This window comes from Sinocyclocheilus anshuiensis, unplaced genomic scaffold, assembly GCF_001515605.1.
Source record: "Sinocyclocheilus anshuiensis isolate Anshui unplaced genomic scaffold, SAMN03320099.WGS_v1.1 scaffold1281, whole genome shotgun sequence".
Classification (NCBI taxonomy): Eukaryota; Metazoa; Chordata; class Actinopteri; order Cypriniformes; family Cyprinidae; genus Sinocyclocheilus; species Sinocyclocheilus anshuiensis.
This window is the reverse complement of record NW_015548261.1, coordinates 573,866-584,512: the sequence shown is the minus strand read 5'-3', so window position 1 is coordinate 584,512 and position 10,647 is coordinate 573,866.

Genomic DNA, 10,647 nt, shown 5'->3' with positions numbered 1-10,647 from the left:
AGAGACAATGGCAACATGATGGCTACTTATATCAGACAAAGAGGGTCACATGACAAGAACAAACCAATGGGAAACAAGACACATGACTAAGACAACCAATCAGAACATGACACAAAGAACAGAGGAACCAATGGCATGAAGACAAGAGGGCAAGGGAAGCATGACACTAACAGCATGAAATAATTCCAAAATAAAAGACATGAGAACATGACACAAAAACAAAACCCAAACCCCACATTACAATACTTCATTGAGACTGATTCCTGCACTTTGAGTGATCAATCTACAGTAGGCCAAAAACGACCAGAGGAATGATATGCACATATGTAAATTCTTCATTATTGTTATGATTTATGACTCAGTTGTATAATGTTGGTCTTGCGACTTTAATATTTCATAACTTCTTTGATTTTCACAGTCATCTGATAAATGTGTTATTAAGGTGGCGTTAAATGATTAATAGATAGTGAATGTATGTACTTCACTCTCTCCGTCTCTCTCTCTCTCTGTCTCTTTTTCATTACAGTGTGCCACATTTCATCAGGGTAGTACTTAATCTTATTCCATATGCATTTTAATAGTTACAATGCTACCTGTATCGTGGAACGGCCTGATGTGATGTAAATGTCTTTGGCTGTTGTGGCTGACTGCTCTGAGCTCAGTAATGTATGACATGTTAGCGACTCTAAACAAAAGAGGGGCTTTCTGGTTAATTATTTCAAGTCTTTTCTCAATTTTTTTGACTGTAAAGAGAGGGTGATGCGGGATGGAAAGCAACAGTGAGGAAGAAAGAAGAAGCGGAAAACTTAATTCCATTTATATGTAACGTGTGAGCAGAAGAACAGGTTTCATATAACAAACACTGCAGATTCATAGCATATGTGTCCAATATATATCACGTATCTCCAAGGAGGATCAGGAATCTCTCTGTAGGAATATATCTCATTCATTATAAGCTGATTATAGATAAACACCAGCAGTCTGATAAGAGACTTGCTTTTACCTCAGAGAGCTCATAAGCTCAACCGAACAAAACTATCCCCACCATCAGGCATATTGAACATGCAAAAGGAAGCTGATGCTAATCAGAAATCTTTATGCAGGTCGTTGTGGCAGGTTCGTTTCCATTTTCTAAAGAAGCAGTTGCACAGTAGAATGTAGAATGATAGATGACTGCTCTGGCAGACGGAGGTTGGATGAACGTGTGCATTCCATCCCAGGGGAAACCCCATCGGGGAGAGACTTTTCTCTGTGGGACGTCAATCTATTTTCCTGTGTCTCCTGCAGAGAGCAAGTCTATTACAACTCTATTACACCAAAACGCAGATCATTTTTATTCTGTCCTTATTACCTTACTGAGGCAGGAATCACATGGCCAGTCTTCCCTATTTCTCTCTGCTTCTCTTAAAGGTGAGAAATACTAATCCTCACCCTCTCCCGAGATCAAAGACTAACCTTTAGCCACATGAACAGGGATTTATTTGACACGTTGAAGCATCAGCAACATTTTCTGGTGTACTATTTGCTGCTAAGAGTGTCAGATAGTATGTGTGTGCCTTCAAGCTCTGTCACGTAAAAAAAAGTATGTCTTTTAGCTTATTAAACAGCATTATGATTATTAGGTAACAGTACATGGAGTATTATGCTAAAAATCCAAGAGGTTAGATAAAAAAAGTATGTAATTCATAACATAATAATTGTGAAAATCTACCTGTTTTTGAAGTCAACAACAATATATTATGAAGCATGTTATTTTCAAAATGGGATTCACTGTATAAGTGTCACGGATTCACCAGGCTCCACCAGCATTCCCTCACAACAAGCTCATTCCCCAGAGGGTTGATCACCAGCACCTGCTTTCAACCACCGCACTCATCACCACCACTATTTAAGTTTGCACCGAGCACACAGTCAGCGTCTGTTCTACGACTAGGACTGCTCCTTGATTCGTGCGATTGACTTACTTGGACAACTTACCTGTGTGGTGGTCTCACCAACATCCGGAAAGATAAGAAAACTGTCTGTTATATTCAGCGACTATGAAATATTTGTGTATGTGGTGCTACTTGCCTTCATTCATGGACTACTTTACCTCACCAGCTCTGTTGTTTTTGCTTTTTCACCTAGTGCACTGATTGTCTCAATAAACCATCCAGTGTTGTTTTACCGGACTATCTGAATCTGTGTGCCCTGACAACATGGTTACATTGTTAAAGCCAAATATTAAATATTACCCAGAAAACATTTAGTTACATTATTATTATTATTATTATTATTATTATTATTATTATTATGTTTAAGTTAATTTAAAAATGTTATATTTTCAACTAAACCTGAAAAGAAACATTTTCATTACATCTCACATTTGAAAAAGAGCTTTTCAAAATACTGTTACAATGTAGCATGATAAACTACAGTGTTACATCTACTTAATAAATATGAACTATATTTTTAATGAATAATATATGTGTAATGCATAAATATAATACAAAACACGTTAACTTTGAAGACTTAAAATACATTATGTGGTCACAGATGACACAGAAAGCAAGACTTAATGCAAATATTAAAACTAATAAACTATTATAGCTATAATAAAAAATAAAAACTCTGACACCAAGCAAAATTAAACAACCTCCACAAGTGTCTCATTGGTAATGATGTTAGCTTCTGCTTTTTTTTTTTTTTTACTGTATTTTCCTGTATGTTTTACCATTTTCATTTTTGTCTCAGATTTACATATTGCATATTGTTGGCTCTGTTCACTTGCAAATATTTAGACATTTTAAAGTTTAGGTTAAGGACATTTTTGTTTCCCTTTGTGCAGTAAACAACTTTGGCACTGTGTTGCCAATCTGCTGTGATCTGCTGTAAAATGTGGGTCTTGAAGCAAAACCAGTTGAGAGCCACTGCAGCAGTGTAGCTGACATCAAAAGAGTGCTGCTGTCTCATTTCTGCTGGGGATTCTGTTCCCACGCTATACAAGTACACTCTACATGAGTGTCGAGATAAAGCCTACAGTAGATAAATGTGTACCTGTGCTTTTTTTCCACCTCTCTTCTCTCTTTATAATCCCTGTTCTATCTTTAGAGTGCATCCGTAATGGAAACAAAGCACCTTTATCTCTCCTCAGCATTCTAAGTTTTTCTGCCTGCTGGTCTTTTCTTCATTGGTGTTGCCCTACCCTTGTGTACAGTATGTGTGTGTGTGTGTGTGTGTGTGTGTGTCTGTGTGTTTGAGAGAAAGCAATGATAAGAGTGAACGAGAGCTGAGAGTTGCCCTTGGTCTGCCTCAAGTCTGTGCTATAGGATCGATACACGAGAGCGGGGCCTCTCCCCTTCCTGCACTCAGGCATTGGGGATTTCTCCCCCATTACACAGTTACAAGGAACAAAGTCTAGGAGAAGTCTATTGATCCCTGTGGCCAGGTTTAATTGAACAATACAGTGCTGCTGGGGAAAAAAACGAAGCAGCAAAGAGAAATAAAAAAGAAAAAAAAAAAAAAAAAAAAAATACAAACAAAAAAAAAAAAAAAAAAAAAAAAAAAACTGTAATTGCTTTGTAAATACTTTGCTTATCTTTGCATATATATGCTGAGATATGTCTGTTATGCTAGCCAATGCTTTATTTATTAGAAATATTTTGAAATATTATTGCAGTTCTATTTTAATATACTTTTAAAATGTAATTTATTCATATGATGGCAAAGCTGAATTTTCTGTAGTCATTACTCTAATCTTTAGTGTCACATGATTCTTCAGAAATCATTTTAATATGCTGATTTGGTGCTCAGTTATGATCAATTATTATTGGTGCTCAATTATTAATAGTGGTTCTTATTATTAGCATTTTAAAATATATTTAAAAATAGAAAAGCTATTTTACATTGTAATAATTTTTCACTGTTTTTACTGTATTCTTTATCAAATAAATTCAGCCTAGGGGAAAATAAGATACTTCATTATAAAAATATATATACATTCCAAACTTTTCACTGTTTGTGGACATATAATTAAAAAAAGAAAGCATCTGAATGGTCATTTTCTAACATATAATCTGACCATATCTGGTCATAAAACAAACACTGTATCAGTGATTAAATGGTCATTAATTGAATTCTATTTCAATAGTGCATAAATTAGAACAGTGAGACAGAGCAAAATGTGATTAACTCTAGTCTCATTGCATTAAAGCAGTGGAGCTGAAATAGTAACATTCATTTAGGGACTGTTTGATTGCCAAAGCTGTTTGATTATGGGAATCAACTTCTATAAGCTGCCATCGGAAATGCTATTCTGTTGGTAATGAGATGCAACGACAATGCTGATTAACAAAAAGACATAGAGCCAGAAGTCAGATTGTGTTCACGCACCTCCTAATGCAAAATATGTACGTGGAGTGTGACCACAATCAAATGTTTCCCTTGTAATTGTCTTCAGCCAAGGATATCACGACAGATACGAATGGGACACTGATTTAATTAAAAGCACAATGGAAAAAAAGTGCATCCCTTGTTGGCTGCATCCCACTGCCATTGGGCTGTCCTTGCCCATTATGAGGCTTAACTAGTTGACTCTAGATGTATGTGTGTGCGAGCACAGGAGAGTGTACACTTGTGATGCCCATTTTGCTGTGAGAATAGATGGATGGACAGTTTGAAAGGGAAATATGCCTCCCCTGCAATGTTAATCTCGTACTCTCCAGCATCCAGCATGTCATCCTAATGAAGCCCCCACAGACATATACTTAAAAAGAGAAGAGTAAATTAACCTTCAGGACTTAGCACTTTGCTTTTAATACACTTTATGCATCCATGTCCCATACACATCCCTGCCAAGGACAACTCCTCTTTTAACAGAAGGAGGTCTGAACAAAAACGTCCCTTACTGGTGGCAACCTTGTGCGGCACCAATATGTGAGAGAGTAAAGGAAGTAGAGAGACTCAGAGTGAATTTCCTCTAATAAATCAGTCAATATTCCAACAATTGATTTGTTTATTTGCCCCATCTAATTATATTTTTAATGACAGGTTGATCTTTATTATTGCTTTATTGATTTCAAATGCTTTATTGATTTTAAAGTCACTTTGAAATGCTAATTGACAATTCCGATATTTTCATGGAATGTTGCAGTGTTTACTAATGATTTATTTGTGAACATCATCCCTCTTCGTCGTCGTCTTTTTCAAAAAAAAAAAAAATAATCTCCCTTGATGTGACATATTTTCTCTGGTGATGAATATCCACCTAATTGTTAACATAAGAGCAGACGTGGCCATTTTTAACTTGAATGTGCAAGGTTTCTGTTGCCAGCTGCTTCCAGTTACTTGGCTGTACAAAACTATGGTGTCATGTCATTTTAATTTGTTATCATAATCATAAATGTATTTCTTTTTTTAAATGCTGTCCACAAACAGTGAAAAGTTTGGAATACATTTTTAAATGAAGTATTTTATGTTCACCAAGGCTGAATTTATTTGATCAAGAATACAGTAAAAACAGTGAAGGTTTCTGTTGCCAGCTGCTCCCAGTTACTTAGCTGTATAAAACTATGGTATCATATCATTTTAATTTGTTATCATAACCATAAATGCACTGTTTTGTAGTGTATTGCACTGTTCTTCTAGTTATTTACCTATCGCAGCTTATGAATTGGAAATATTATATCTTACTATAAGCTTAATTACTAAATACCATACTTCATCGTTGATAAACGAGGGCCAGGCAAAAGATTGTCAAATGGTGAGACATGGTTTCATTCCTTCCCATACATTTAGTTTGCAATGGCACTTTCTACAATCCGGTCAATTCCCGATGGACAAATTCAAAGCCTGTCCTTCATTTTCTCTTTCTATACCCCTTAATCAGTTTAGACGCTACATTGAATTTAACACGGATAAAAGCAAGGCCGTGAATTATATACACACAGTCTTTACAATGTCATGCACTGTATAAAGAGATCATAGATCGTGTAATTTTCACAGCTCACAAATAATAATATAAAACAAATGTTTTAGGAGTTTTTGTCTACTGCTTCAGAAAGACGTTTAGTTAGCTGAACAATTGGTATGCTGTTAAACAACAGTACAATCCATTTAACACACTGTACTTTTATCCCTCACAGTCTTGTTTTCATTCCCTTCAAAAATTAAATATGGTGTTACCCTGACTAAGGTCTCTAGCCGTTTTACTCTGATATATGTCACAATAGGGAAGAAAAGTTGTCGCAATTTCCATTTCATACCAACTTTAAATATGTACTTATCACCGACAGACATGCAATTCATCATCTAAGCATGACAGATCAATGGAAAATACCTGTAATATTCACACCAAATGCAATTGAATAATCCATCCGAAGGGAACGAATGCCTGACAGGTGCTGTATATTGAATGAAACGTCCCATACTCAGAATTCAGGAACTGTGTGTTCAAGATAAACTAGCGACAAAACTAGAATTTAGAGCTGGGTACTGTCGTATCACTTTCTCGCAGCCTTTTTGTATGACATGAGCTAATTCTGGCTTAGCTTGAATGAACGACTGCCTTTTTATCTCTGTCCCTTAGTCAGCCGCTGTTTAACACTGCCATTGTGTTAACACTGTGTGTACATGCTTGTCAGACTAAAACCAGCTGTGTTCATTCTCTCTCTCTCTCCCTCTCTCTCTATCTCTCGCTCTCTTTCGATGACTTTAGGGATGGAAAGGCACACCAGGACTTTTAATACACCTAGTATTTAAATAATCCTTGCTTCTCTCAGTCCTTTTGATGCCTTTGTTCACTTTGAGAAAGTTATCATTATGCAGGCCACACTGTTGGTGGAGAGTGAAATGTAGAATCACTCTGCCTACCTTTTCTTCCGCATCCTTTCCCAGCAAAGAACATCTACATATCCCTTTCTTCCTCTTATCTCTGACTGCAGTCGCTGAAGCGAATTCCCTGCGCCACCATGCACCCAAAGCTCTGCAAACTCAAAAAGAATCAGCCACGCTTATCTGTGACTGCTACGGAGGGAACTATAACGACAGTTGGTTATCCCCAGAGAAGGTCTTAATAATACAATGGTGCATGCATGTAGGTGAAGTCATTTCACATTACCACCACTGGTTTATATGCCTTGGCTTTTGGAAAGTTTCAGTAAATGTCGCTAGAATATACATAATAAATTAGATTTAACTGCAGAACTAAATATATATATATATACACACATATATATATATACACACATATATATATAGACACATATATACACACACATATATATATATATATATATATATATATATATATATATATATATATATATATATATATATATATATATATATATATATATATATATATATATATATATAATTATTAGCAAACAAACAAGAACCAATGATATATATATATAATCTAATAATTAATTAGAACAATAATTGAATGCATCATGAACTAACAATGAACAATAGGCCTACTTGTAATAAATTTGTTTATTTTTAACATTTCTAATTGTGTAAATTAACTTTAATGTATTTTGAATGAACAGGAATTAACAATGAGCAGTAGCTTAGTATATTTATAAATGAGTGTGAACCTAATAAGTTTAAAAAAGTTCATAAAAAAATGTTCATAAAACCAGTAATACTTTAAAGTATAAGGTCTGATTTGTTAATGCAATAACTAATAATGTTAATTTTAGTTCACAGTGCATTAATTAATGTTAGCAGATACAGCTTTTCATCTTAAAAATGTACTGGTAAATTTTGAGATAAGCTAATATTAATAAATGTTGTCAAAGTTTATTGTCAGTTCATGCTAATTAATGTAGTCAACTAATGTTAACAAATGAAAATGAAGCTTATTTTTACCTATATACATTACAAATTATATTTTACTACAGAGTAAAACATAAACATGAAAACATTATTGTGTGACATTAATTATTTGAATTAACTGTCTCATTAAATGTTTATGTAAATGGATTAATGTAAAGGGTTGATATCAGATCTACTAATAGTGCTATTAAAACTCTACAGCCTTTAATATTTCCCATAATACCTATGATACCTTCTGCAGGATCGGTTATCCTCCTACTCTCGTCTGCTGTCTATTTTTGAGGACATATCTACAGTGTCAAAAGCATTTTCTGTTTTTCACAGATAATGAAATTGGACCCGGTATTACTCAGCAGTCACTTCAAACAAATCAACAACAAAATGAAAACCATAGACATACGAAGTCAGTACAAACATGGCTGTGACCCAGCTCTCAGACAGAACAGGCAAAAATAAAACAGATCTGTCTGTGCAGAACGTCTCGTTTTGTCACATTCTGCCACAGACTGAAGCTACCATCCTCAAATAGCCAAGTTACAAAGACCTATGTCAAAACATCCAACATCAACCTTGCCTCCCTTTAGTCACACTAAATATTTCATGGGGGAACGTTTGAAATTATGAATGTTGGATACTCTAAATTGAATGCTGTGTTATTTCTGTAAACAGCCCAGACATGAGACACGTTGTCTTTGTAAGATGTACCCTCTCTAATCTTAAATGACAGGAGGGGCTTTCAAAAGGGTGGAGATGCACAAGCTAAAAGTCACACACAGTTACATGCAGTCTCACACATGCACACAGGTGTATTTTCCAGCTCTTGGACCCCATCTATGAGCGCTGTGACTAATCATAGGGAGTAATATGTAAACATTTATACAAACATGTCAGTCATATATTCATGTTCTCAGCTTCAATCAATGGTTTATTTGTCTTCGTTTGGAATGAGATGCACAGTGAAAGGAGGATGAGTGCTTGTCCTCTTTCACTGAGGCAACCTTGAAGAGAGGAGGAACACGTATCATTTTCACCATCTTGTCTGACTGAAAGTTCAAAATAGCTTTTCACTTATCACAGAAACGTTTGGCATAAAAAAATGGATAATTTATTGACAGATTTGAGTTCTTCAGAGCTTCAGATCTACATGCATCTGTGCAAATGATGAAAAATAAATGAGGAAATGGATAGATTGAAATAACTGATGAGTTAAATTACATACACGTTACTAAATGACCAATAATCTTATTATTCTGTCTGAAGTATTATACATTATAGCCAGAGTTGGGCAAATTCTGCCATTCAATCTATGTATCGTTCTATCATTCATTCATTCTATTGTTATATCTTTAATTATGTCTATCGTTCATTATATCTAGCGCTCTGTTGTTTTATTGTTCATTCTATCTTGCCTTGTATCATTCATTCTATCAAAAGTCTTTCACTCTATCTAGCATTCTATCAGTCATTATATTTAAAGTTCTATCGTTCATTTTATCTAGTGTCATTGATTCTGTATAGTATTCTGTTATTAATTCTGTCTTGCGCTCTATCGTTCATTCTGTCTAGCGCTCTGTCGCTCATATAGCCAACATATACCATTCTATTGTTCTACCATTGATTCTATCTATTTTTTATTGTTCATTATGTGTAGTATTCTGTTGTTCTACAGTTCATTCTAGCTATAGCACCATTTTGTCCATTCTGTCTAGCATTCTATTGCTCTATCGTTCATTCTCTCTAGCATTCTACCATTAATTCTCTCTAGTTTAGTGCTCCATCATTTGTTCTATTTAGCGCTCTTGCATTCCCTGTCTAGCATTCTACTGTTCATTATAATGCTCTGTTGTTCTATTGCTCATTCTATCTAGTGTTCTGTCGTTCATTCTGTGTAGCATCAGTGGTGGAAAGAGTACTGAACAAATATACTCAAGTAAAAGTACCAGTACCTTCCAAAAAATGTAGTGTGAGTAGAGTAAAAGTACTTGTCCAAAAAACTACTTGAGTAAGAGTAAAAGAGTAGCCTATTTAAAAGTACTCATGAGTATTGAGTAGTGAGTACTGAGCTGTGGATTCTACCCCCTCATAATAAACGCTGTACACCGCAATTGATACCTTTTAAAAACGTTGTACATTCTGTAATTCACATTATCTTGTTTGTCATAAAGAATTAAGAATATCTTTCATCCAGCAGTTTTAATTTTGACTGCCAACTCTTTAAAATACATAATAACAGCACGGAAACAGTATTCAGTTGAAGAAAAGATGAAAGTTATTCTCAGTACAATCATCCCCATTTAAATCATAAAGTTTGAAAAAATAGATTTAAAATCATGTGTAAGGCCACTGAGACAGCATATGCTGTTGTTGCACATAAAATATTAATGTTTAGAACAGTGCAAATACAAACACCATTAGAAACTCATAGTTCAGCATCACACACCATGATATGGGTTAAAATGAGAGCCCATTTCTCTCCAAAACAGTGCCAGTTTTAGCGTTTTGCAATAAAGAAATAAGAACAACTAAACTTGATAATTTATGTTACAATTTTAACATAAATGCACATTGTTCTAGAAGGATGGCAAATTCATGCCATACCTTTTACACATTTACTTGAATTGTTATGCTGATAATACAATTTGTAAGGAAAAATGCATTAAATAACGAGTTATTTATGGGGAAACTTTTTCAAAGAAAAACACACGCACGCACACACACACACACACACACACCTCTTTGCTGAGCCACGGCGGTCTCGGTGAATCAGCAGCATCCACAACTGAACGGAACAAAAAGTATTGAACTTGAAAATTGTTTATGCGCGAGTGC